The sequence below is a fragment of the Pseudophryne corroboree genome, chromosome 5 (genome assembly GCF_028390025.1).
Source record: "Pseudophryne corroboree isolate aPseCor3 chromosome 5, aPseCor3.hap2, whole genome shotgun sequence".
In the NCBI taxonomy this organism is placed as follows: Eukaryota; Metazoa; Chordata; class Amphibia; order Anura; family Myobatrachidae; genus Pseudophryne; species Pseudophryne corroboree.
In genome coordinates, this window is record NC_086448.1 from 575197833 (window position 1) to 575224462 (window position 26630).

Here is a 26630-nt window from a genome sequence, read left to right on the forward strand (position 1 = left end):
CTCACAAGAGTCCTTACCTGATTTTCCATGAAGATAGGGCAGAGTTCAGGACTCGTCCACATTTTCTTCCGAAGGTGGTTTCATCTTTCCAGATAAACCAACCTATTGTAGTGCCAGTAGTTACTGACACATTCAATGAATCATAATCTCTAGATGTGGTTAGAGCTTTGAAAATCTATGTTGCTAGAATGGCTCGTATATGGAAAACAGAGACTCTATTTGTCCTGTATGATCCCAACAAGATTGGCTGTCCTGCTTCCAAGCAGACTATTGCACGTTGGATTAGAAATACGATTCAGCAAACTCATACTACGCCTGGATTGCCGTTACCGACATCGGTAAAGGCCCACTCCACTGGGAAGGTGGGCTCATCCTGGGCGGCTGCCCGGGGGGTCTCGGCATTACAACTTTGCCGAGCAGCTACTTGGTCAGGGTCAAACACATAAGTTCTACAAGTTTGACACCTTGGCCGATAAGGGCCTCAAGTTTGGTCAATCGGTGCTGCAGGGTCATCCGCACTCTCCCGCCCGTACTGGAGCTTTGGTATAGACCCCATGGTCTTGATGTCGTCCCCAGCATCCTCTAGGACGTATGAGAAAATAGGATTTTGATAACCTACCGGTAAATCCTTTTCTCCTAGTCCGTAGAGGATGCTGGGCGCCCATCCCAGTGCGTATTTTACCTGCAGTTTAGTTATTACAGTTACACAAGTTGTGTTATTTTAGTTCAGCATGTTGCTGCAATTGGTTCATGCCTGTTGGCGTGTGTTATGTTGAATGCCATGTGTGCCGCATGGTTGAGGGTATGAGTTGGTAGATATCTCACCACTAGTTAAGTAATTCCGTTCCTCAAAATGTCAGTCTCCCTGGGCCCAGTTCCTACAACTGAGGTCTGGAGGAGGGGCATAGAGGGAGGAGCCAGTTCACACCCAATGAAAAGTGCCCATGCGGATCCCGTCTATACCCCCTGGTCTTGATGTCGTCCCCAGCATCCTCTATGGACTAGGAGAAAAGGATTTACCGGTAGGTTATCAAAATCCTATTTTTTGGACACAAACAGCCGCTGTGAACATCATTGTTACTAATTAACTAAATACATAATTTTCATTCTTTGGAGGAGGATAAAGTCTGGGAGTTTGCCAATAGTTACTCTTTCCAAACTATTTTATACTATCATAGGAATCATATTACTTGTTTTAATGTATGCATATGAAGGAGAGAACAAATAATTGATATTATCACTCTCCTCGGAATTTTACCAATTGATTGTTGTTTGTTGATGTACAGTATATTTTTTATGCATATTTCTGATTGTGATTGCATAATAAATGTGATATTATATAAATACAGGGCTTCCTAATATTAATTCTTAATACTTATTCATTTCTGAGGACCAATGGTTATACAAGAAAAAAAAAAAAAAAAAAAAAATATATATATATATATATATATATATATATACAGGTTGAGTATCCCTTATCCAAAATGCTTGGGACCAGAGGTATTTTGGATATCGTATTTTTCCGTATTTTGGAATAATTGCATCCCATAATGATATATCATGGCGATGGGACCTAAATCTAAGCACAGAATGCATTTATGTTTTATATACACCTTATACACACAGCCTGAAGGTAATTTTAGCCAGTATTTTTTATAACTTTGTGCATTAAACAAAGTGTGTGTACATTCACACAAGGGGTCCTTGATGAAGTCAGACCAGACGAAACGCGTTGGGTGATTCCTGCTACTATTGAAATCCTTAGTTAAGCTGCTTTTTCTTTATATCAATTTTTTGTATACATTAATCTTTTTACATAATTTTAGACACACAGTTGTCTCTAATATTTCACATTTTTTAGTGCATGAATTTTTAGCGCCATTTTAGTCTTGTCTTTTATGTGCCCTTTGGAATGGTTTTTAACGATTGTGTAACGGTTTTTAAAAAAAACATTTTTGTTTGCTGTCTTTTTATGTGCAATTGTCTTAAAACGTTCTGTGCAATAAACCCCGCATTGTTTTTTAAGAAAATATTTTTATAGTCACTTAGAATATCTACCACCTATGGTCGCTCTGTTCTTATTCGCTTTTCCAATAAATATATATATATATATATATATAAAAACACAATAGTATCTTTATCTCGCGCCAACCTGGGAGCAGCACCACGGGAGAGATCTTTGTTGGGAGACCTCAAAAGCATACAAGAAAAACACAAAATTCCCAAGTGCGCTAACGTGGAACGTAATCACGTTTGTGCACTTGGGAATTTTGAGTTTTTCATATATATATATATATATATAGAAAAAGGGGGGGAGGTGCAGCGCCACTTGCGAGATATATCTCAGTAAAAAGAATCAACCTTACAAAGAGGGATTACATATACCTAAAATTTACCATAGAAAACACACATAACCTCATTTAAAGGTGTCTGCCGGGCCCTAAGGATGCAGTGCCGGTACCACACTGCTAGATTTATGGAGAGTTGGAGAGATAGGGTTCGGCGCTCAGTGTTGTTAAAAAATGGTAAAAGGCACACAAATATCTAAAAGTTTAAAAGATTTATTTTTTAAAAAAAATTTTAACATTTTTTTTAATATATGAGAGTAAAACAAGGGTACTTAAAAACATATACGTATGGATCAAGTAAAATCAAGTAAAAAAAGGTCAAGTAAAAAAATTTTTTTCAAGTAAAAAAATGTTTTTGGAATACGTAAAATTTTTTACAAGGATAAGAGGATTAACTTAGCTTTAAGAAACAGCAGGGGATTGGTGCAGGAAACCCAACGCGTTTCGTCTCAAACAGACTTCTTCAAAGGGTAGGGACACAATGAGATTCCCTGTCTATTTATAGCCAGAGTACCTGGTGAAGGGGTTGTGACATCACTGTGGGTCACATGATGCAATTGTATATTGCAGGCTTTTAGAATGCTTTTAAGTGCAGATAAATTATAAAGGCTATTAAGTCAGAGCAGAGTCAATAGGTTTTAGGATCAAAACACAAGTTTTTTCGAGGCTAAAGTCATAAAAATCATTATAAAACGTTAATTTCTGTATGTGAAATGTATTGGATTTTCCAGTTGCAGACTCTACATCCAGTCGGCCTCAATGAGGGTTACGAAATTGCCCCTTTCTTATGAGGTGCAGTATCGTAAAGTATTCAGTTATCCACTGCCCCCTCTTTACCTCCCTCACTTTACACATCCTAGTTATCCACTGCCCTTAATAAAGTAAATAAAATAACGCGGTATTGTGATGTCCAATTTTTTTCACGTACAGTCAAACCACACTGGGACGCCCAATCTCGTCCGATCTTGGAAGCTAAGCAGTGTTTGGGCCTGATCAGTACCAGGGAAGGGGACTACCTGGGAAGATTGGGTACTGTAATGTCTTAACGAATGGTGAAAGTCTAATACCAACTTATTAGGTTTACTAATTCACAACCCCTCTCTCCCCCCCCCTCCCCTTTCCTCCCCCCCCCTTCTTTTTGTAATTCAACGTAACAAAGTCACAAAAATTCTGCACGTTCCACACTATTAATCCTAAATCACCTCTAATAAATATAGTAATAATATGATATCATTTCAGAGAAATAACTCTGCTCATCTTACACTCCTATGTTATCTTATAATTCATCTCCTTCGACATTGCACTAGCACTTTATTTATTTATTTATTTACTTAAAAACGGGACATGTCACAATTTATTCTCAGATTTGTTGCTGATTTTTTGCTGATGATCATACATATAATGAAATCGTTTTGAATGTGTAGATAATATCTGTTGCAGAGATATTACCATATATTCTCTTTCTATTTCGGTTGCCATGGACACGGGTATAACTGAGAACAATCCGGATCTAAAATGAGCTTCTAAAAGATGGCTGCCGCACTGTAGGAATCCAATGAACGGAATCCCAGCAAAGATGGCCGCCGCCACATAAGACCGTAGAGACATAACCCTCCTGTACACTTTTACGCCTGCTGAGGAGAGCCGTGAACACCTAGCACAGTGAATACACTGAAAGCCGGGAGACGCCGCTGGCGCATGCGCAATCATTGACCGGAAGTGGGGCGGAAGTGACGAAGGTCCGGCATCCGTCACCGGAAGTGTGGCGGAAATGCCACTCTTATACAGAAATTAACGTTTTATAATGATTTTTATGACTTTAGCCTCGAAAAAACTTGTGTTTTGATCCTAAAACCTATTGACTCTGCTCTGACTTAATAGCCTTTATAATTTATCTGCACTTAAAAGCATTCTAAAAGCCTGCAATATACAATTGCATCATGTGACCCACAGTGATGTCACAACCCCTTCACCAGGTACTCTGGCTATAAATAGACAGGGAATCTCATTGTGTCCCTACCCTTTGAAGAAGTCTGTTTGAGACGAAACGCGTTGGGTTTCCTGCACCAATCCCCTGCTGTTTCTTAAAGCTAAGTTAATCCTCTTATCCTTGTAAAAAATTTTACGTATTCCAAAAACATTTTTTTACTTGAAAAAAATTTTTTTACTTGACCTTTTTTTACTTGATTTTACTTGATCCATACGTATATGTTTTTAAGTACCCTTGTTTTACTCTCATATATTAAAAAAAAAATTTAAAAATTTTTTAAAAAATAAATCTTTTAAACTTTTAGATATTTGTGTGCCTTTTACCATTTTTTAACAACACTGAGCGCCGAACCCTATCTCTCCAACTCTCCATATATATATATATATATAGCAGCTCCCGGTCTCATGCGCACGGAACTAAGGTTTAGCTTTGTTTATAGGTGTTTCCTAGCAACCTGACTCGGCACTGGTTCTGATGTCACGAGAGGCGTGACCCAGCGCTACACGGACGCAGGGACCACGAGTCGGAAGGTGTACTCTTCACTGGGTGACTTGGGATATAAGGTAAAACACTGATTTAATCTGGTTGTAACTCCTGATGAAAATTTCAGTAAAGAAATTGAAACGTTGAGAACAATTGGGATCTCCGTGGAGTATGCTGTGAGTGCCGCCATTTGAACTGTACTGTGTGTGTGTATATATATATATATATATATATATATATATATATATATTGATGTGATATAAGTAAGAAGCATCCACAAGTGTAGTAATTATCTATTTATTGTCTTCACTAAGTGTGGTGGCCAAACGCTACTGTATGCGACATTTAGCATCTCTAGAATCTAAGCCAAAGAAGAGTACAGAAACTCTATTATTTCTGGATGTAATATGGAAGGAGAAATTGTGTATCTTTAAAGGCCTAGAAACCAGTGGATCAAGTGACAGCTCTCATATGTGCTCTACAATGCTTGTAAGAAAAGTTAAACTGAGCCTGGTAGCAAGAAATAAAAGGCTTGAAAGGGAATTAAAAGAAGCAAGTCAGGAGTTATCCATAGCACAGCCATGCCTTTTAGGAAATAGTGCTCAAAGATACAGTAAATCCTCCTTTATACGTTGGATTATTTTGGCATCTAAAGAAGTTTATACTAAAGTACGAAGTGGATAAGAAAGCATGTTGATAAAAATATCATATTTCTTTATTTACGACAAATTACACCCAAAACTGCTGCAATAGCTCCAATAGTTGTTTAAAGAAATAAAGATAAAAATGTGAGGATCAAAGGGAGAATCATTTATACTGGTTACAAGAAAACAGTCTCCATTGGAGAAAGAAAAAAAAAACTCATGGCAATAAGAAAATATGAATACTAAAAAAATATATCAGAGTTTTGAGAGTTTTATCCACTGTGAAGTTTATATACAGAAAATAAAGGAGATTTATGGTAGACTTACCATGGTTAAATCTCTTTCTGCGAGATACACTGGATTCCACAGGGAATAACATCAAGGTGTAGAGTTGGATCTTGATCCGAGGCACCAACAGGCTAAAGCGTTGACTATTCCCAGGATGCATTGCACCGCCACCTCTATAACCTCGCCTCCAGTCACTGGAGCTCAGTTTCGTTTAGTCCAATGCAGTAGCAGGTAAAAGAGACAGTAGATGTTAGTCACATAGAACCACATTATCATGACAGGAGAAGGGACTAGCGGCTAATGCCATGCAAACCCAAAGAAGCTAAGTGCGTCAGGGCGGGCACCCTGTGGAAACCAGTGTACCTCGGTGAAAAACATTTAACTATGGTAAGTCTACCATAAATCTCCTTTTCGGCAGCAGGGTAGACTCGTATTCCACAGGGAAAAACATTGGGGATGTCCTAAAGCAGTTCCTCATGGGAGGGGATGCACTGTAGCGGGTACAAGAACCCGGCGTCCGAAGGAAGCATCCTGGGAGGTGGAAGTATCAAAGGCACGGAACCTAATAACCATGTTCACTGAGGACCACGTAGCCGCCTTGCACAATTGTTCAGCAGACACACCTCGGCGGGACGCCCAAGAAGGTCCAAAAGACAGAGTAGAATGTGCAATCACCATTCTAATCCATCTGGCCATGGTCTGCTTATTTGCAGGCCAGCCACGTTTGTGAAAACCAAAAAGTACAATAAGGGTATCTGACCTCTTGAGGGAGGCAGTCCTCTCTACGTAAATATGGAGAGCCCGTACCACATCCAAAGACCGCTTTTTGGAGGACAAACCAGAAGAGATAAAACCCGGAACCACAATATCTTGGTTAAGATGAAAAGATGATACCACCTTAGGTAGATAACCAGGGCGAATTTGAATAACTGCCCGGTCGCGGTGAAAAATCAGACAGGGTGGATGACAGGACAAAGTACCTAAGTCTGACACCCTCCTAGCAGGGGCAATAGCATATATAAACACAACCTTAAGTGTAAGACATTTAAGATCCACAGACTCAAGAGGTTCGAATGGAGACCCTTGCAGGGCATTTAAGACAACAGATAGATCCCATGGAGCCACAGGAGGGACATAGGGAGGCTGAATCCTTAAAGCACCCTGAGTAAAAGTATGAACATCAGGAATAGACGCAATTTTCCTCTGAAACCACACCGCCAAGGCACATATATGAACCTTGAGGGAGGCCAGATGAAGGCCTACATCTAAGCCTTGTTGCAGAAAAGCCAAAAGCCTAGAAGTTCTGAATGAATAGGCATCATAATTCTTAGCAGCACACCATTGAAATAAGAATCCCAGACCCTGTAATAAATCTGTGCAGAGGCCAGTTTGCAGGCCTTCAACATAGTTTGAATAACCGCCTCATAGAATCCCTTGGCCCTTAGGAGTGGATAGACACAAGGGCCCTGAACAAGGAGGTCTGGGCGTTGAGGAAGTAGAAGAGGACGCTTTATCGATATACCCTGCAGGTCTGAGAACCAATGCCGTCTAGGCCATGCTGCAGCAACTAGAAGTAGTATTCCTCTTTCTTGCTTGAACTTCCGAAGTACCCTGGGTAGGAGTGACACTGGAGGGAACACGTATGGCAGCCAAAAGTTCCATGGAATTGCCAGTGTGTCCATGAACGCTGCTTGAGGATCCCTTGTCCTTGATCCGAAGACCGAAACCTTGTGATTGTGTCGAGATGCCATCAGGTCTACGTCTGGTAGGCCCACTTGTCCACTAGGAGTTCAAAGACTTCCGGATGAAGACTCCACTCTCCGGCATGAATGTCGTGACGACTGAGGAAATCCGCTTCCCAGTTGAGGACTCCGGGGATGAACACTGCTCATATTGCTGGCAGATGGCATTCCGCCGAACGGAGGATTTTTGATACTTCTAGCATTGCAATGCGGCTTCGAGTGCTTGATGATTTATGTACGCCACTGTGGTGGCGTTGTCTCATTGTACTTGAACAGGCCTGTTCTGTGCTAGAGGCAGGGCCAGTGTCAACGCATTGAACATCGCCCGCAATTCCAGAATGTTTATCGGGAGGAGAGACTCCCCCCTGGTCCACCGACCCTGGAGAGAGTGTTGCTCCAACACCGCGCCCCAACCCCGCAGACTTGCATCCATTGTCAGGAGGACCCAGTTGGGGATCCAGAAGGGAAGGCCCCTGCTCAACTGTTGGTCCTGTAGCCACAAGCTCAGTGACAGATGAACCTCCGGAGTCAAGGAGATCATTTGAGACTTGATCTGATGAGGCAGGCCGTCCCACTTGGAAAGGATTAACCTCTGCAGAGGGCAGGAATGAAATTGAGCGTACTCTACCATGTCGAAAGCTGACACCATGAGGCCTAGTACTTGCATCGCCGAGTGGGCGAGAGAGGAAATATCTGATCCTGTCCTGAAGTTTCAGGACTTTCTCTGGAGACAAAAACAATAATTGGCTGTGTGTGTCTAGTAGTGCCCCAAGGTGCACCATGCTCCGAGCAGGGACAAGCGAGGACTTTTTCCAATTGATGAGCCACCCGTGGGCTTGTAGGATTTGGACTTTCAGGTCTAGATGACTGAAGAGAACCTCTTGGGAGTTCGCCAGGATCAGCAAGTCGCCCAAATACGGCAGGATCCTGATTTCCTGATGGCGGAGAAGAGCTGTCATCACGGCCATGACCTTGGTGAAGATCCGAGGGGCCGTGGCCAATCCAAGAGGTAATGCCTGGAATTCATAATGTAGGTTTCCAGTAGCAAACCGCAGATACTGTTGATGCGACATGGCAATAGGTATAGGCAGGTTAGCATCCTGTATGTCCAAGGATACCATATAGACTTCGGGTTCCATGGCCAGCACTATAGAGTGTAGAGTTTCCATACGCAATTTGGATACTCTCACAAACTTGTTCAATGATTTGAGGTTGAGTATAGGCCGGAAAGACCCATTTGGCTTCGGAACCAGAAACAGGGTCGAATAGGAGGGATTGTACAACCAAGTGTAGAGCTTGCGCTTTTAACGGATCTGCAGGGATAACTGTTGTGCAAAACTGGCGAGGGGGATGTCTCTTGAAAGAGATTACATACCCGTGAGAGACATTTTCCAGCACCCAGGCATCCAAAGTGTTTTCTAACCAGGCCTGGGCGAACTGCAGAAGTCGGCCTCCCACCCTGGGGTCCTCCAGGGGGAGGCCCGCCATGTCATGCAACAGGCTTGCCTTGTTTGGAAACAGGCTGACGGGCGGCCCAGGATTGTTTGGATTTAGGCTTAGTGATTTTGGAAGCACGGTCCTGTCACGGATAAGCCTGACCCTTTGCTGTCCCTGGAGGTCGAAAGGAACGAGAGGTGGTACTCTTAGCCTTCAGAGCAGAAGGATTAGTATTTGGGAGACACGCAGTCTTGGCAGTAGCCAAAACAGTTACAATCTTGTGCAGATCCTCCCCAAATAGGATATGTCCCTTAAAAGGGAGCACCTCCAAGGCCTTTTTGGAGTCCAGGTCCACCCTCCTGGACCTCAACCACAGAATTCGACAAGCCAGGATAGACGTAGAAGATGCCTTGGCTGCCATTACACCTGCATCAGAGGCCGCCTCCTGAATATAATGAGAGACTGTGGTAATATATGATAGATATTGTCTGGCAGTGTCAGAAAAATCCTAAGGCAGCTCATCCTCAATTGGCTGAACCTATGCTTGAATTCCTTTCGCAGCCCAAGAAGCTGCCATAGTGGGTCTATGTACTGCACCATAAGGGAGTAAATAGACTTCAGGCATCCCTCCGCATGCTTATCGGTCGGTTCCTTTAGTGAGGTTACAGTAGATGACACCACAAGACGGGCGACATGTGAGTCCACCGGCGGCGGAGTTTCCCACTTGTTACTCAACTCTGCAGGGATAGGATAACGAGCTATAATCTTTTTAGACAGGGAAAATTTATTTCCTGGAGACGACCAGGACGTATATAAGTTAAATGGTCAGAATGTGGTAAGACTACTTTAGCAACCTTCTGATGTTTGAATTTATCAGGTTTCTTAGACGCAGTAGTAGGCTCAATGTCATCATCTATTTGAAGAATTAGCTTAATAGCCTCCACTAGGTCAGGAACATCAACCTGGGTTGTAGATTCCTCATCAGAAGCAACTGTATCAGTGTCTGACGGATCAGTATATTCCCCATCCTCATCGGAAGAATTATCCGAAATATTAGTGGATTGTGAGGAAGAAATGGCCTGTTTAGCAGACCCCTTGGTCCCAGAGGGGCGTGGGGCAGACTTTTGTCTAACCAAGGATTGATTTAATTGTTGTAATTGGGTAGACAGAGTATCCACCTAGGGCGGAATAACTACAGGGACAATATGCGGCTGCAATGGCACTGGAGATCCCACAGGGGGCGAAAGATGTGTCACAAGTGTACACAGCATACTTGAGAACGCTGCCCAAGCTGGGTCCTGATTGGCCACAGGTGCTGCAGGTTGACTGGGTGTATGACACTCAGTGCCTGAGCCAGCAGCTAAAACTTCCTTCCAGGTAAATCCGTGGTGACAGTACTGCAGGATGCAGAAGCGTCCGTGGATTTCCTGCCCTGTGTAGCAGACATTATAAGGAATGCAGCCTTAGGGCGTAACAGTACAATATAGCCAGACAAATACAATACCTGCAAAAAAAAAACCTATGTTATGCGACAGAAAACACAGGACACAAAACAGAGGATTTAAGCGGTATGAGGTGACTGAAACACACAGTAAAAATACTAAATTGTATATTCTGTGTAACACGATATATATATGTATATATATATAACCAATCCATAGGGTCCACACTCGCATAATCCATAATCATGCTGGGGTGCATTTCCAATGAAAGATAACCATCAGGTTATAGTTCCAAAATAGCCATAAGAAGGGAGAGCACTCACCAGACTTGTTAAAAGGTAAATCCTTTATTTCAGAACATGAAATCAAACAGCTACATCGACGTTTCGGTCCTATCCAGGACCTTTGTCAAGATACAAACATGGTGCAGTGTCGAGACATTTATACCCATAAAGGTTCCCTCCCATCAATTAGGTGGGACACACCTATTCATATTAAACATTGTGAATATTTCTAATTCTATAGATGAAATCGATAAAAGATCAACCATATGGGCTCTATCCATACAAAATATCTAGTACACAGTCATCAGAACGGATCAGTTAGGCTTAGTAAGGCATATAAATCATTAGAAAACGGCGTGCGTTCCAGCGGCCGAGCCACATCCGCTCCGTGAACCGCATATCCGGTCACGTGTCACGGAAGTCAGCAAAGTAAAGCAACTTCCGGTCCGTGACCCGCACATCCGGCCCCCGGTATCGGACGTGAATAGGGCGCACGACGCATACAATGTTCAATGCAAAATCTTAAAGCAGTATCCCCATCAAAACCACCACATACGTCTATAATGTGGCGGTCACATATATACATGCACAACTGTTTCATAAGATTAAACATGTAAGTAATCATGAACAAGATAGTTATAATTGAATTCGATATATAATCATAATATTAAATAAGTGTCCATGAGGATCCAATAGACTATCTAGGCCAGCTAATCTGATCAATCTATTCTTCAAATACTTGATAATTCTGAAGAGATCAAGGTATCCATGTTCAAGAGAAGGTTATGCTATTTTAACCAAGCTGAAAAATAAATAAAGAGTTAATAGAGCTACAGACTATTACAACAAGAGAAGACAGACCGCAAAAAAATAAAAAACAATGAAAGATAAAAAATAAAAAATGATCAAAAATAATCAAAAATAATGAGTAAAAATCATAATGTTAAGTTCCAGATTCAACCCAAATATATGCCATAATGAATGGCATCATTAAGTCCCCGTGATCGAATGGTGTCAAGACGAAAGATCCAGGAGGCCTCCTTTTTCAGAAGCATTTTTGCACGATCTCCACCCCTTCTTGGAGGATCCACCCTGTCAATTATCATACATCTCAATGATGCCAGCGAATGTCTGGCCTCGATAAAATGCCGGGCCACTGGTTTGTCAGAGGTACCGTCTGTGAGTGCCGACCTGATCGACAGTCGGTGATTTGCCATTCTATCACGAAATGGACGTATAGTCTTGCCGACATATACTAATGAACACGGACAAGTTAAAATATAAACCACGAAGTCTGACGTGCAGGTCACCCTTTTTCGAATATAGATTTTTTTGCCAGTGTGTGGGTGATGAAAAAATTTACCCACCATCATACCCCTGCATGTCGTACAGTTGATGCAGCGGTAACATCCTGGTTTATTTGTATTTAACCATGTATTCGTAGGTGGAACTTGTGTCCTGTCAGGTAACATGAGCAGATCTTTCAAATTTTGTGCTCGTTTGAAACTCACTAAAGGTTTCTTGGGTAACCTCTTGGTCAAAGACGGATCAGACTTGACAATAGGCCACATCTTATGGATGGCATTGCGTATGGTGGATCCAGCCCCATCAAAGGTGGTCGTGATCACAAAAGGATTGTCATTCTTCAGTCTGGTGGAATTACCCCTTTCAAAAATATCTCTGGCTTTATCCAGACATCTATTGATGGTTCGATCATCATATCCAGTCCACGTGTGGAGAACCTCTGTTTCATCTCGTCAATTTGACATAATGCTGTCATAGGGTCAGAATTGTTACGAAAAACTCTCAAAAATTGAGAGATAGGTAAATTCTGTTTGAGCGGTCCTGGATGGTAACTGTCAAAATGTAATAAAGAATTGCGGTCTGTCTCTTTCCGGTATAATCTGTAGCCATAGCCCAGTTCTGTGGTAAAGACACTAACATCCAAAAATGAAATAGAATGGACACTAGATTGCATAGTAAATCTAATAGGTGAATCTAGAGAGTTTAATTCTTGAATCATCGATTGTAGAGATTGTTCAGTACCTCTCCATAGCAAAAATACATCATCTATAAACCTACGGTAGAAAGCAATACTATCTCCAAACAGCGGGACTATATTCTCAGTCTCATACGCATCCATAAATAAATTAGCATATGAGGGCGCTATATTGCTGCCCATAGCGGTGCCCGCCGTCTGGAGATAGTATCGCTCACCGTATCGAAAGTAGTTACAGGTAAGTATCAATTCAAGTAATTCAATCAAAAATTCAACCAGAGGAGAACCCACATGATGTCGGGCAAGGACCCGTCTCACAGTCTCAATACCGGCACCATGTGGGATCACTGTATACAATGAAGTAACATCCATGGTAACCAACAGGTCACCGGGTACATGTGGCAATGAGTCCAACAGTTCTAAAAAATGACCAGTATCACGAAGATAACTTTTAGTATGTTTCACACAAGGTTGTAAAAATGTATCTAGGTATTGTGCTACCGGTGAAAACAACGAGTTGCGGGCCGAAATTATTGGCCTACCTGGTGGAGCATCAAGGGTCTTATGGACCTTAGGTAGAAGGTACAAGATTGGACAAATGGGATATTCTGTTCTAAGAAATCCTGAAGTATCTTCATCAATCCATTTATTATTAAGAGCTAGGTCCAATAAATTATCCAATCGTGTTTTAAAGCTCACTACCGGGTCACAATCAAGTAACCTGTAAGTTCCAGTATCAGCTAGTTGTCTTAATGCCTCGGTGTGGTAATCAGACGTGTTTAAGATTACCACTGCTCCTCCCTTATCAGCTGATCTGATTGTGATCGTAGGGTTTTCCCTGAGATTAGTTAATGCCTGTTTCTCCAGGGGAGTAAGATTATATCTGATTCTACCCTGTTCCCCAAGTGATTTTTTGATGTTATCGTCTAGCATCCGAGTAAAAGTTTTAATACTAGGGTTATAGGACACAGGGTCATAGGTGCTCTTTTTCTTAAACGGTTTCATAACTCTAGTATTATCAGTGTTTTGATCAAACTTTTCAGCAAGTCTAAGTTTACGTCTGAGTTTATATTTATCAATAGACCAATTAAATTCGTTAAATCTAGGTGTAGGAACGAAACTAAGGCCCTTTGACAGCAAACTCGTTTCAGGCTCAGTGAGAATATGTGAAGATAAATTTATTATCGATTCTCGTCTGACTCACAATTGGCTAGAAGACCTCCACTTCCTAGAGCCAATACACGCTCACGGCTAGGTGATTCTAATTTAAACGCAGAAGGCCCCACCTCAGGCGGGGCAAATTCAAAAGAAAAGAAAAAACAAAACAAGAATTTAAAGAATCGATAATAAATTTATCTTCACATATTCTCACTGAGCCTGAAACGAGTTTGCTGTCAAAGGGCCTTAGTTTCGTCCCTACACCTAGATTTAACAAATTTAATTGGTCTATTGATAAATATAAACTCGGAGGTAAACTTAGACTTGCTGAAAAGTTTGATCAATACACTGATAATACTAGAGTTATGAAACCGTTTAAGAAAAAGAGCACCTATGACCCTGTGTCCTATAACCCTAGTATTAAAACTTTTACTCGGATGCTAGACGATAACATCAAAAAATCACTTGGGGAACAGGGTAGAATCAGATATAATCTTACTCCCCTGGAGAAACAGGCATTAACTAATCTCAGGGAAAACCCTACGATCACAATCAGATCAGCTGATAAGGGAGGAGCAGTGGTAATCTTAAACACGTCTGATTACCACACCGAGGCATTAAGACAACTAGCTGATACTGGAACTTACAGGTTACTTGATTGTGACCCGGTAGTGAGCTTTAAAACACGATTGGATAATTTATTGGACCTAGCTCTTAATAATAAATGGATTGATGAAGATACTTCAGGATTTCTTAGAACAGAATATCCCATTTGTCCAATCTTGTACCTTCTACCTAAGGTCCATAAAACCCTTGATGCTCCACCAGGTAGGCCAATAATTTCGGCCCGCAACTCGTTGTTTTCACCGGTAGCACAATACCTAGATACATTTTTACAACCTTGTGTGAAACATACTAAAAGTTATCTTCGTGATACTGGTCATTTTTTAGAACTGTTGGACTCATTGCCACATGTACCCGGTGACCTGTTGGTTACCATGGATGTTACTTCATTGTATACAGTGATCCCACATGGTGCCGGTATTGAGACTGTGAGACGGGTCCTTGCCCGACATCATGTGGGTTCTCCTCCGGTTGAATTTTTGATTGAATTACTTGAATTGATACTTACCTGTAACTACTTTCGATACGGTGAGCGATACTATCTCCAGACGGCGGGCACCGCTATGGGCAGCAATATAGCGCCCTCATATGCTAATTTATTTATGGATGCGTATGAGACTGAGAATATAGTCCCGCTGTTTGGAGATAGTATTGCTTTCTACCGTAGGTTTATAGATGATGTATTTTTGCTATGGAGAGGTACTGAACAATCTCTACAATCGATGATTCAAGAATTAAACTCTCTAGATTCACCTATTAGATTTACTATGCAATCTAGTGTCCATTCTATTTCATTTTTGGATGTTAGTGTCTTTACCACAGAACTGGGCTATGGCTACAGATTATACCGGAAAGAGACAGACCGCAATTCTTTATTACATTTTGACAGTTACCATCCAGGACCGCTCAAACAGAATTTACCTATCTCTCAATTTTTGAGAGTTTTTCGTAACAATTCTGACCCTATGACAGCATTATGTCAAATTGACGAGATGAAACAGAGGTTCTCCACACGTGGATATGATGATCGAACCATCAATAGATGTCTGGATAAAGCCAGAGATATTTTTGAAAGGGGTAATTCCACCAGACTGAAGAATGACAATCCTTTTGTGATCACGACCACCTTTGATGGGGCTGGATCCACCATACGCAATGCCATCCATAAGATGTGGCCTATTGTCAAGTCTGATCCGTCTTTGACCAAGAGGTTACCCAAGAAACCTTTAGTGAGTTTCAAACAAGCACAAAATTTGAAAGATCTGCTCATGTTACCTGACAGGACACAAGTTCCACCTATGAATACATGGTTAAATACAAATAAACCAGGATGTTACCGCTGCATCAACTGTACGACATGCAGGGGTATGATGGTGGGTAATTTTTTCATCACCCACACACTGGCAAAAAAATCTATATTCGAAAAAGGGTGACCTGCACGTCAGACTTCGTGGTTTATATTTTAACTTGTCCGTGTTCATTAGTATATGTCGGCAAGACTATACGTCCATTTCGTGATAGAATGGCAAATCACCGACTGTCGATCAGGTCGGCACTCACAGACGGTACCTCTGACAAACCAGTGGCCCGGCATTTTATCGAGGCCAGACATTCGTTGGCATCATTGAGATGTATGATAATTGACAGGGTGGATCCTCCAAGAAGGGGTGGAGATCGTGCAAAAATGCTTCTGAAAAAGGAGGCCTCCTGGATCTTTCGTCTTGACACCATTCGACCACGGAGACTTAATGATGCCATTCATTATGGCATATATTTGGGTTGAATCTGGAACTTAACATTATGATTTTTACTCATTATTTTTGATTATTTTTGATCATTTTTTATTTTTTATCTTTCATTGTTTTTTATTTTTTTGCGGTCTGTCTTCTCTTGTTGTAATAGTCTGTCGCTCTATTAACTCTTTATTTATTTTTCAGCTTGGTTAAAATAGCATAACCTTCTCTTGAACATGGATACCTTGATCTCTTCAGAATTATCAAGTATTTGAAGAATAGATTGATCAGATTAACTGGCCTAGGTAGTCTATTGGATCCTCATGGACACTTATTTAATATTATGATTATATATCGAATTCAATTATAACTATCTTGTTCATGATTACTTGCATGTTTAATCTTATGAAACAGTTGTGCATGTATATATGTGACCGCCACATTATAGACGTATGTGGTGGTTTTGATGGGGATACTGCTTTAAGATTTTGCATTGAACATTGTATGCGTCGTGCGCCCTATTCATGTCCGTGACCGGGGGCCGGATGTGCGGGTCACGGACCGGAAGTTGCTTTACTTTGCTGACTTCCGTGACACGTAACCGGATATGCGGTTCACGGACCGGATGTGGCTCGGCCGCTGGAACGCACGCTGTTTTCTAATGATTTATATGCCTTACTAAGCCTAACTGATCCGTTCTGATGACTGTGTACTAGATATTTTGTATGGATAGAGCCCATATGGTTGATCTTTTATCGATTTCATCTATAGAATTAGAAATATTCACAATGTTTAATATGAATGGGTGTGTCCCACCTAATTGATGGGAGGGAACCTTTATGGGTATAAATGTCTGGACACTGCACCATGTTTGTATCTTGACAAAGGTCCTGGATAGGACCGAAACGTCGATGTAGCTGTTTGATTTCATGTTCTGAAATAAAGGATTTACCTTTTAACAAGTCTGGTGAGTGCTCTCCCTTCTTATGGCTATGTATATATATATATATATATATATATATATATATATATATATAACTCCCAACGGCGGCACTCCGGACAGGTGAAATAATTTCAAATAGACTGCATTCTTTGCAACGTTTCAGCTCCTTTATTGAGCTTTTTTCAAGCAGGTAATGTTACCTGCTTGAAAAAAGCTCAATAAAGGAGCTGAAACGTTGCAAAGAATGCAGTCTATTTGAAATTATTTCACCTGTCCGGAGTGCCGCCGTTGGGAGTTTATATGAGACACGCCATACAACATGTTCTCTGGAGGGCACCCGGTAAAGCTACAAATTTGATCTCGTGGAGTGCCGGATCTTGGGATACATATATATATATATATATATATATATATATATATTAGTAATGAGCGGGTTCGGTTCCTCGGAAACCGAACCCCCCCGAACTTCACCCATTTTACACGGGTCCGAGGCATACTCGGATTCTCCCGCATGGCTCGGTTAACCCGAGCGCGCCCGAACGTCATCATCCCGCTGTTGGATTCTCGCGAGATTCGGATTCTATATAAGCAGCCGCGTGTCGCCGCCATTTTCACTCGTGCATTGGAAATGTTAGGGAGAGGACGTGGCTGGCGTCCTCTCTGTTTATTAATCTTGAATTCTTGATGCAAAAATATTTGTGCATATTGCTTAATTGTGGGAACTGGGGAGCAGCTGTGTTATATAGGAGGAGTACAGTGCAGAGTTTTGCTGACAGTGACCACCAGTATACGTTGTCTGCCTGAAAAACACTCCATATCTGTGCTCAGTGTGCTGCATATATCTGTGCTCACACTGCTTAATTGTGGGGACTGGGGAGCAGCTGTATTATATAGGAGGAGTACAGTGCAGAGTTTAGCTGACAGTGACCACCAGTATACGTTGTCTGCCTGAAAAACACTCCATATCTGTGCTCAGTGTGCTGCATATATCTGTGCTCACACTGCTTTATTGTGGGGACTGGGGACCACCAGTATATTATATAGGAGGAGTACAGTGCAGAGTTTTGCTGACAGTGACCACCAGTATACGTTGTCTGCCTGAAAAACACTCCATATCTGTGCTCAGTGTGCTGCATATATCTGTGCTCACACTGCTTAATTGTGGGGACTGGGGAGCAGCTGTATTATATAGGAGGAGTACAGTGCAGAGTTTTGCTGACAGTGACCACCAGTATACGTTGTCTGCCTGAAAAACACTCCATATCTGTGCTCAGTGTGCTGCATATACCTGTGCTCACACTGCTTTATTGTGGGGACTGGGCACCACCAGTATATTATATAGGAGAAGTACAGTGCAGAGTTTTGCTGACAGTGACCACCAGTATACGTTGTCTGCCTGAAAAATACTCCATATCTGTGCTCAGTGTGCTGCATATATCTGTGCTCACACTGCTTTATTGTGGGGACTGGGGACCAGCAGTATTATATAGGAGGAGTACAGTGCAGAGTTTTGCTGACAGTGACCACCAGTATATATAGTAGTACGGTACGGAAGGCCACTGCTCTACCTACCTCTGTGTCGTCAAGTATACTATCCATCCATCCATACCTGTGGTGCATTTCAGTTGTGCGCAGTATATATAGTAGTAGGACATTGCTATTGATACTGGCATATAATTCCACACATTAAAAAATGGAGAACAAAAATGTGGAGGTTAAAATAGGGAAAGATCAAGATCCACTTCCACCTCATGCTGAAGCTGCTGCCACTAGTCATGGCCGAGACAATGAAATGCCATCAACGTAGTCTGCCAAGGCCGATGCCCAATGTCATAGTAGAGAGCATGTAAAATACAAAAAACAAAAGTTCAGTAAAATGACCCAAAAATCAAAATTGAAAGCGTCTGATGAGAAGCGTAAACTTGCCAATATGCCATTTACGACACGGAGTGGCAAGGAATGGCTGAGGCCCTGGCTTATGTTCATGGCTAGTGGTTCAGATTCACATGAGGATGGAAGCACTCATCCTCTCGCTAGAAAAATGAAAAGACTTAAGCTGGCAAAAGCACAGCAAAGAACTGTGCGTTCTTCTAAATCACAAATCCCCAAGAAGAGTCCAATTGCGTCGGTTGCGATGCCTGACCTTCCCAACACTGGACGGGAATAGCTTGCGCCTTCCACCATTTGCACGCCCCCTGCAAGTGCTGGAAGGAGCACCCGCAGTCCAGTTCCTGATAATCAAATTGAAGATGTCACTGTTGAAGTACACCAGGATGAGGATATGGGTGTTGCTGGCGCTGGGGAGGAAATTGACAAGGAGGATTCTGATGGTGAGGTGGTTTGTTTAAGTCAGGCACCAGTGGGAGACACCTGTTGTCCATGGGACGAATATGGCCATTGACATGCCTGGTCAAAATACAAAAAAAATCACCTCTTCGGTGTGGAATTATTTCAACACAAATGCGGACAACAGGTGTCAAGCCGTGTGTTGCCTTTGTCAAGCTGTAATAAGTAGGGGTAAGGACGTTAACCACCTAGGAACATCCTCCCTTATACGTCACCTGGTCCGCATTCATCAGAAGTCAGTGACAAGTTCAAAAACTTTGGATGACAGCGGAAGCAGTCCACTGACCACTAAATCCCTTCCTCTTGTAACCAAGCTCGCGCAAACCACACCACCAACTCCCTCAGTGTCAATTTCCTCCTTACACAGGAAAGCCAATAGTCCTGCAGGCCATGTCACTGTCAAGTCTGACGAGTCCTCTCCTGCCTGGGATTCCTCCAATGCATCCTTGAGTGTAACGCCTACTGCTGCTGGCGCTGCTGTTGTTGCTGCTGGGAGTCGATCGGCATCCCAGAGGGGAAGTCGGAAGACCACTTGTACTACTTCCAGTAAGCAATTGACTGTCCAACAGTCCTTTGCGAGGAAGATGAAATATCACAGCAGTCATCCTGCTGCAAAGCGGATAACTCAGGTCTTGTCAGCCTGGGTGGTGAGAAACGTGGTTCCGGTGTCCACCATTAATTCACAGGCAACTAGAGACTTGATTGAGGTACTGTGTCCCCGGTACCAAATACCATCTAGGTTCCATTTCTCTAGGCAGGTGATACCGAAAATGTACACAGACCTCAGAAAAAGAGTCACCAGTGTCCTAAAAAATGCAGTTGTACCCAATGTCCACTTAACCACAGACAAGTGGACAAGTGGAGCAGGGCAGACTCAGGACTATATGACTGTGACAGCCCACTGGGTAGATGTATTGCCTCCCGCAGCAAGAACAGCAGCGGCGGTACCCGTAGCATTATCTCGCAAATGCCAACTCGTTCCTAGGCAGGCTACGCTTTGTATCACCGCTTTCCATAAGAGGCACACAGCTGACAACCTCTTACGGAAACTGAGGAACATCATCGCAGAATGGCTTACCCCAATTGGACTCTCCTGGGGATTTGTGACATCGGACAACGCCACCAATATTGTGCGTGCATTACATCTGGGCAAATTCCAGCACATCCCATGTTTTGCACATACATTGAATTTGGTGGTGCAGAATTATTTAAAAAACGACAGGGGCGTGCAAGAGATGCTGTTGGTGGCCTGAAGAATTGCGGGCCACTTTCGGCATTCAGACACCGCGTGCCGAAGACTGGAGCACCAGCAAACACTCCTGAACCTGCCCTGCCATCATCTGAAGCAAGAGGTGGTAATGAGGTGGAATTCAACCCTCTATATGCTTCAGAGGATGGAGGAGCAGCAAAACGCCATTCAAGCCTATACATTTGCCCACGATATAGGCAAAGGAGGGGGAATGCACCTGACTCAAGCACAGTGGAGAATGATTTCAACGTTGTGCAAGGTTCTGCAACCCTTTGAACTTGCCACACGTGAAGTCAGTTCAGACACTGCCAGCCTGAGTCAGGTCATTCCCCTCATCAGGCTTTTGCAGAAGAAGCTGGAGACATTGAAGGAGGAGCTAAAACAGAGCGATTCCGCTAGGCATGTGGGACTTGTGGATGGAGCCCTTCATTCGCTTAACCAGGATTCACGGGTGGTCAATCTGTTGAAATCAGAGCACTACATTTTGGCCACCGTGCTCGATCCTAGATTTAAAACCTACGTTGTATCTCTCTTTCCGGCAGACACAAGTCTGCAGAGGTTCAAAGACCTGCTGGTGAGAAAATTGTCAAGTCAAGCGGAACGGGACCCGTCAACAGCTCCTCCTTCACATTCTCCCGCAACTGGAGGTGCGAGGAAAAGGCTAAGAATTCCGAGCCCACCCGCTGGCAGTGATGCAGGGCAGTCTGGAGCGAGTGCTGACATCTGGTCCGGACTGAAGGACATGCCAACGATTACTGACATGTCGTTTACTGTCACTGCATATGATTCTGTCACCATTGAAAGAATGGTGGAGGATTATATGAGTGACCGCATCCAAGTAGGCACGTCAGACAGTCCGTACGTATACTGGCAGGAAAAAGAGGCAATTTGGAGGCCCTTGCACAAACTGGCTTTATTCTACCTAAGTTGCCCTCCCTCCAGTGTGTACTCCGAAAGAGTGTTTAGTGCAGCCGCTCACCTTGTCAACAATCGGCATACGAGGTTACTTCCAGAAAATGTGGAGAAGATGATGTTCATCAAAATGAATTATAATCAATTCCTCCGTGGAGACATTTACCAGCAATTGCCTCCAGAAAGTACACAGGGACCTGAGATGGTGGATTCCAGTGGGGACGAATTAATAATCTGTGAGGAGGGGGATGTACACAGTGAAAGGGGTGAGGAATCGGAGGATGATGATAAGGTGGACATCTTGCCTCTGTAGAGCCAGTTTGTGCAAGGAGAGATTGATTGCTTATTTTTTGGTGGGGGCCCAAACCAACCAGTCATTTCACTCACAGTCGTGTGGCAGACACTGTCGCTGAAATTATGGGTTTGTTAAAGTGTGCATGTCATGTTTATACAACATAAGGGTGGGTGCCCAAGGACAATTCCATCTTGCACCTCTTTTTTCTTTCATTTTTCTTTGCATCATGTGCTGTTTGGGGACAATTTTTTTGAAGTGCCATCCTGCCTGACACTGCAGTGCCACTCCTAGATGGGCCAGGTGTTTGTGTCGGCCACTTGTGTCGCTTAGCTTAGTCACACAGCGACCTTGGTGCGCCTCTTTTTTTCTTTGCATCATGTGCTGTTTGGGGACTATTTTTTTGAAGTGCCATCCTGTCTGACACTGCAGTGCCACTCCTAGATGGGCCAGGTGTTTGTGTCGGCCACTTGTGTCGCTTAGCTTATTCACACAGCGACCTTGGTGCGCCTCTTTTTTTCTTTGCATCATGTGCTGTTTGGGGACAATTTTTTTGAAGTGCCATCCTGCCTGACACTGCAGTGCCCCTCCTAGATGGGCCAGGTGTTTGTGTCGGCCACTTGTGTCGCTTAGCTTAGTCACACAGCGACCTTGGTGCGCCTCTTTTTTTCTTTGCATCATGTGCTGTTTGGGGACTATTTTTTTGAAGTGCCATCCTGTCTGACACTGCAGTGCCACTCCTAGATGGGCCAGGTGTTTGTGTCGGCCACTTGTGTCGCTTAGCTTATTCACACAGCGACCTTGGTGCGCCTCTTTTTTTCTTTGCATCATGTGCTGTTTGGGGACAATTTTTTTGAAGTGCCATCCTGCCTGACACTGCAGTGCCCCTCCTAGATGGGCCAGGTGTTTGTGTCGGCCACTTGTGTCGCTTAGCTTAGCCATCCAGCGACCTCAGTGCAAATTTTAGGACTAAAAATAATATTGTGAGGTGTGAGGTGTGAGGTGTTCAGAATAGACTGAAAATGAGTGGAAATTATGGTTATTGAGGTTAATAATACTATGGGATCAAAATGACCCCCAAATTCTATGATTTAAGCTGTTTTTGAGGGGTTTTTGTAAAAAAAACACCCGAATCCGTCAAAAAAATTTCAGGGAGGTTTTGCCAAAACGCGTCCGAATCCAAAACAGGGCCGCGGAACCGAATCCAAAACCAGAACACAAAACCCGAAAAATATCCGGTGCACATCACTAATATATATATATATATATATATATATAGAAAAAATCCAAGAATAACCACAAAAGCGATTGAACCCAGAAGAACCAGCACACAGCTTAGATGCAAAAAGAGGTTTTACTTGTCCAAAAAATTCATTAAAAAAGGCAACAAGCATATAGCACACATGATGGTAGCAACATGAACAGATCAATGAGTACTTATCATTCCAAGGAATGATAAGTACTCATTGATCTGTTCATGTTGCTACCATCATGTGTGCTATATGCTTGTTGCCTTTTTTAATGAATTTTTTGGACAAGTAAAACCTCTTTTTGCATCTAAGCTGTGTGCTGGTTCTTCTGGGTTCAATCGCTTTTGTGGTTATTCTTGGATTTTTTCTACATGATTATACCAACCGTGCACTAGCGTTCTGTTTAACTATAAGTGAGAAGCGGCTGCTTTTTTGGATTTATATATATATATATATATATATATATATATATATATATATATGGGACCCTGACGCACCTAGCCCCTCAGGGTACAGAATATAGGGGGTAATTCCGAGTTGATCGCAGCAGGAACTTTGTTAGCAGTTGGACAAAACCATGGCCCTCATTCCGAGTTGATCGCACGCTAGCTGCTTTTAGCAGCAGTGCAAATGCTAAGCAGCCGCCCTCTGGGAGTGTATCTTATCTTAGCAGAAGTGTGAACGAAAGATTAGCAGAATTGCTCAAAAATCTTTTCCTGCAGTTTCTGAGTAGCTCCAGACCTACTCCTAGATTGCGATCACTGCAGACTGTTTGGTTCCAGATTTGACGTCACAAACACGCCCTGCGTTCGGCCAGCCACTCCCCCGTTTCCCCAGCCACTACTGCGTTTTAGCCTGACATGCCTGCGTTTTTTAGCACACTCCCGGAAAACGGTCTGTTTCCGCCCAAAAACACCCACTTCCTGTCAATCACTCACCGATCAACATAGCGAGAGAAAAGCGTCACTCGACCTTGTGTAAAACTGCATAGTTTTATGTGAAAGTACTTCGCGCGTGCGTACTGCGGCCCGTACGCATGCGCAGAACAGCCAATTTTTTAGCCTGATCGCTACGCTGCGAAAAACGTCAACGAGCGATCAACTCGGAATGAGGGCCCATGTGCACTGCAGGGGAGGCAGATTTAACATGTGCAGAGAGAGTAAGATTTGGGTGTGGTTTGTTCAATCTGCAATCTAAATTGCAGTGTAAAAATAAAGCAGCCAGTATTTACCCTGCACAGAAACAAAATAACTCACCCAAATCTAACTCTTTCTGCACATGTTATATCTGTCTCCCCTGCAGTGCACATGGTTTTGCCCAACTGCTAACAAAGTTCTGGCTGCGATCAACTCAGAATTACCCCCATAGTGATAGCAATATGTGATACAGGAGAATGGAATCCCACACAACAGCTACAGGCACACTCAGTCACATGTACAATGCAGAACTTATTACATATAAACAATAAAACTGCAGTGGACTAGTAAATTTACATATAAATGCGTATGAGTATAGATATAACAATGCACAGTAGATAATGGATGTATATCACAGAATACTTGTTCTAAATATTCAGATAGCAGTACACTTGTTCTTAACTAACACTGTCTAAAATGACATGTAGAATACTTAAGCGCCTGTAAATGCACAGCGCTGATGAGACAGGCGGCTTTACAGAGGAGACAGAGCCCCGCAGTCCCGGAGATCAGTCCAGCTAGTAGTGAAGATGGCGCCAAAATCTCTGTCAGGGAGTGAGGAGATAAAATGCAGCTGCAGGTCGGGAACACCAGCAGTATATTGTGCCTGGAGCTGGGGGAGGGACTACAGGTCACCGCCTTATCCTCTATGCTGGACTTCACTACGGGTACTGTGGAGCCTATTGTAAACGGATTTTAGTAAATCTGACCTGTGCTCTTTGCCCTGGTGGATATAGTGGGGTCCCTGTGCAGTACAGTGTCCACACCAGCAGCGCCGTCCGTCTCCTGGGACAGCGATTTACCGGCGGGTCCCACCTGGGGGACCCTCTTACCCAGAGCCGGCCATATGCATAGGCAAACTAGGCAATTGCCTAGGGCATTTTATATGCCTAGGGGCATCAGCAGCTTCTGCTGATTAAAATGATATACGGCATGCCTATATTCTGTATGTAGCATTTCATATACAGATACAGCCACAGTCTCACACGGTATAAAGGCATGCTGCATATCAGTTTAATCAGCAGAATCTGCTTGTGCATCCTAGCCACATAGCCATGCAAATAAGATGCATTTTCATTAGAAAAAAAGTGCCCGACGTTAGCATTGAGGCAAGATTTATGAGGACACATCTGTATCCAAACCATACTTGCCTACTTTTGAAAAAGCATTTCAGGGAGATTGTGAAAGTAACACCTATCAGCACGGGCGTATACTGCTACATCTGAGAGGCGGGTCATAAAAATGACATATCCAAATCAGTGGCGTAACTAGAAATTTTTCTCCCCCAAGCCAAAAAATTCTTCGGCGCCCCCCCCCCCCCATAATTGGCACTAGGAAAGGGACAAACATGTGCGCGCCGAAGGCGCGCGGCGCCAAAAAGGGGCGTGGTTTTGTTTAAATGGGCGCGGCTTCGCATAAAGAGGCGTGGCATTGTAGGAATAGACTACCTTATACCCCAGTTTTGCAACCTGCACGCCCAGACGTTGGCCACCACAGGAAAGAAAAATAATCCTGATTCATGCCCCTTACATTATTTGTCATTTTTCCTCCTTATAGTAATGCCCAGTATACATTATGCCACATACTGCAAAGGCCCTCAGACATTATGCCACACACAATAATGCACATGACACAATATGCACACACCGTAATGCCCCCGACACATTATGCCACACACCGTAATGTCTGTGACACATTATGACAGGAATCGCAATGCCCGTTATACATTATGCTACACACTGCATTGCCCCTGATACATTATAGCACATACCACAATGCCCATGATATAGTATACCACACACCGCAATGTCCGTGATACATTATGACACACACCGCAATGTCCGTGATACATTATGACACACACTGCAATGAACCTGAGACATTATACCACATACCACAATGCCCATGATATAGTATACCACACACCGCAATGTCCGTGATACATTATGACACACACCGCAATGCCCGTTATACATTATGCCACACTGCAATGACCCTGAGACATTATACCACATACCACAATGCCCGTGATATAGTATACAGACACCGTAATGCCTGACACATTATGCCACACACCGCAATGCCCATTATACATTATGCCACACACTGCAATGACCCTGAGACATTATACCACATACCACAATGCCCGTGATCTAGTATACCATACACCGTAATGCCTGTGACACATACCGCAATGCCCGTTATACCCTATGCCACACTGCAATGCCCCTGAGACATTATACCACATACCACAATGCCCGTGATATAGT

General features: G+C 43.1%; 1 pseudogene; it reads left to right on the top strand.

Moving 5' to 3' along the window:
* Positions 1 to 3270: 3270 nt before the first annotated feature.
* On the top strand, positions 3271 to 3389 carry LOC134930450 (5S ribosomal RNA; annotated as a pseudogene).
* Positions 3390 to 26630: the final 23241 nt, after the last annotated feature.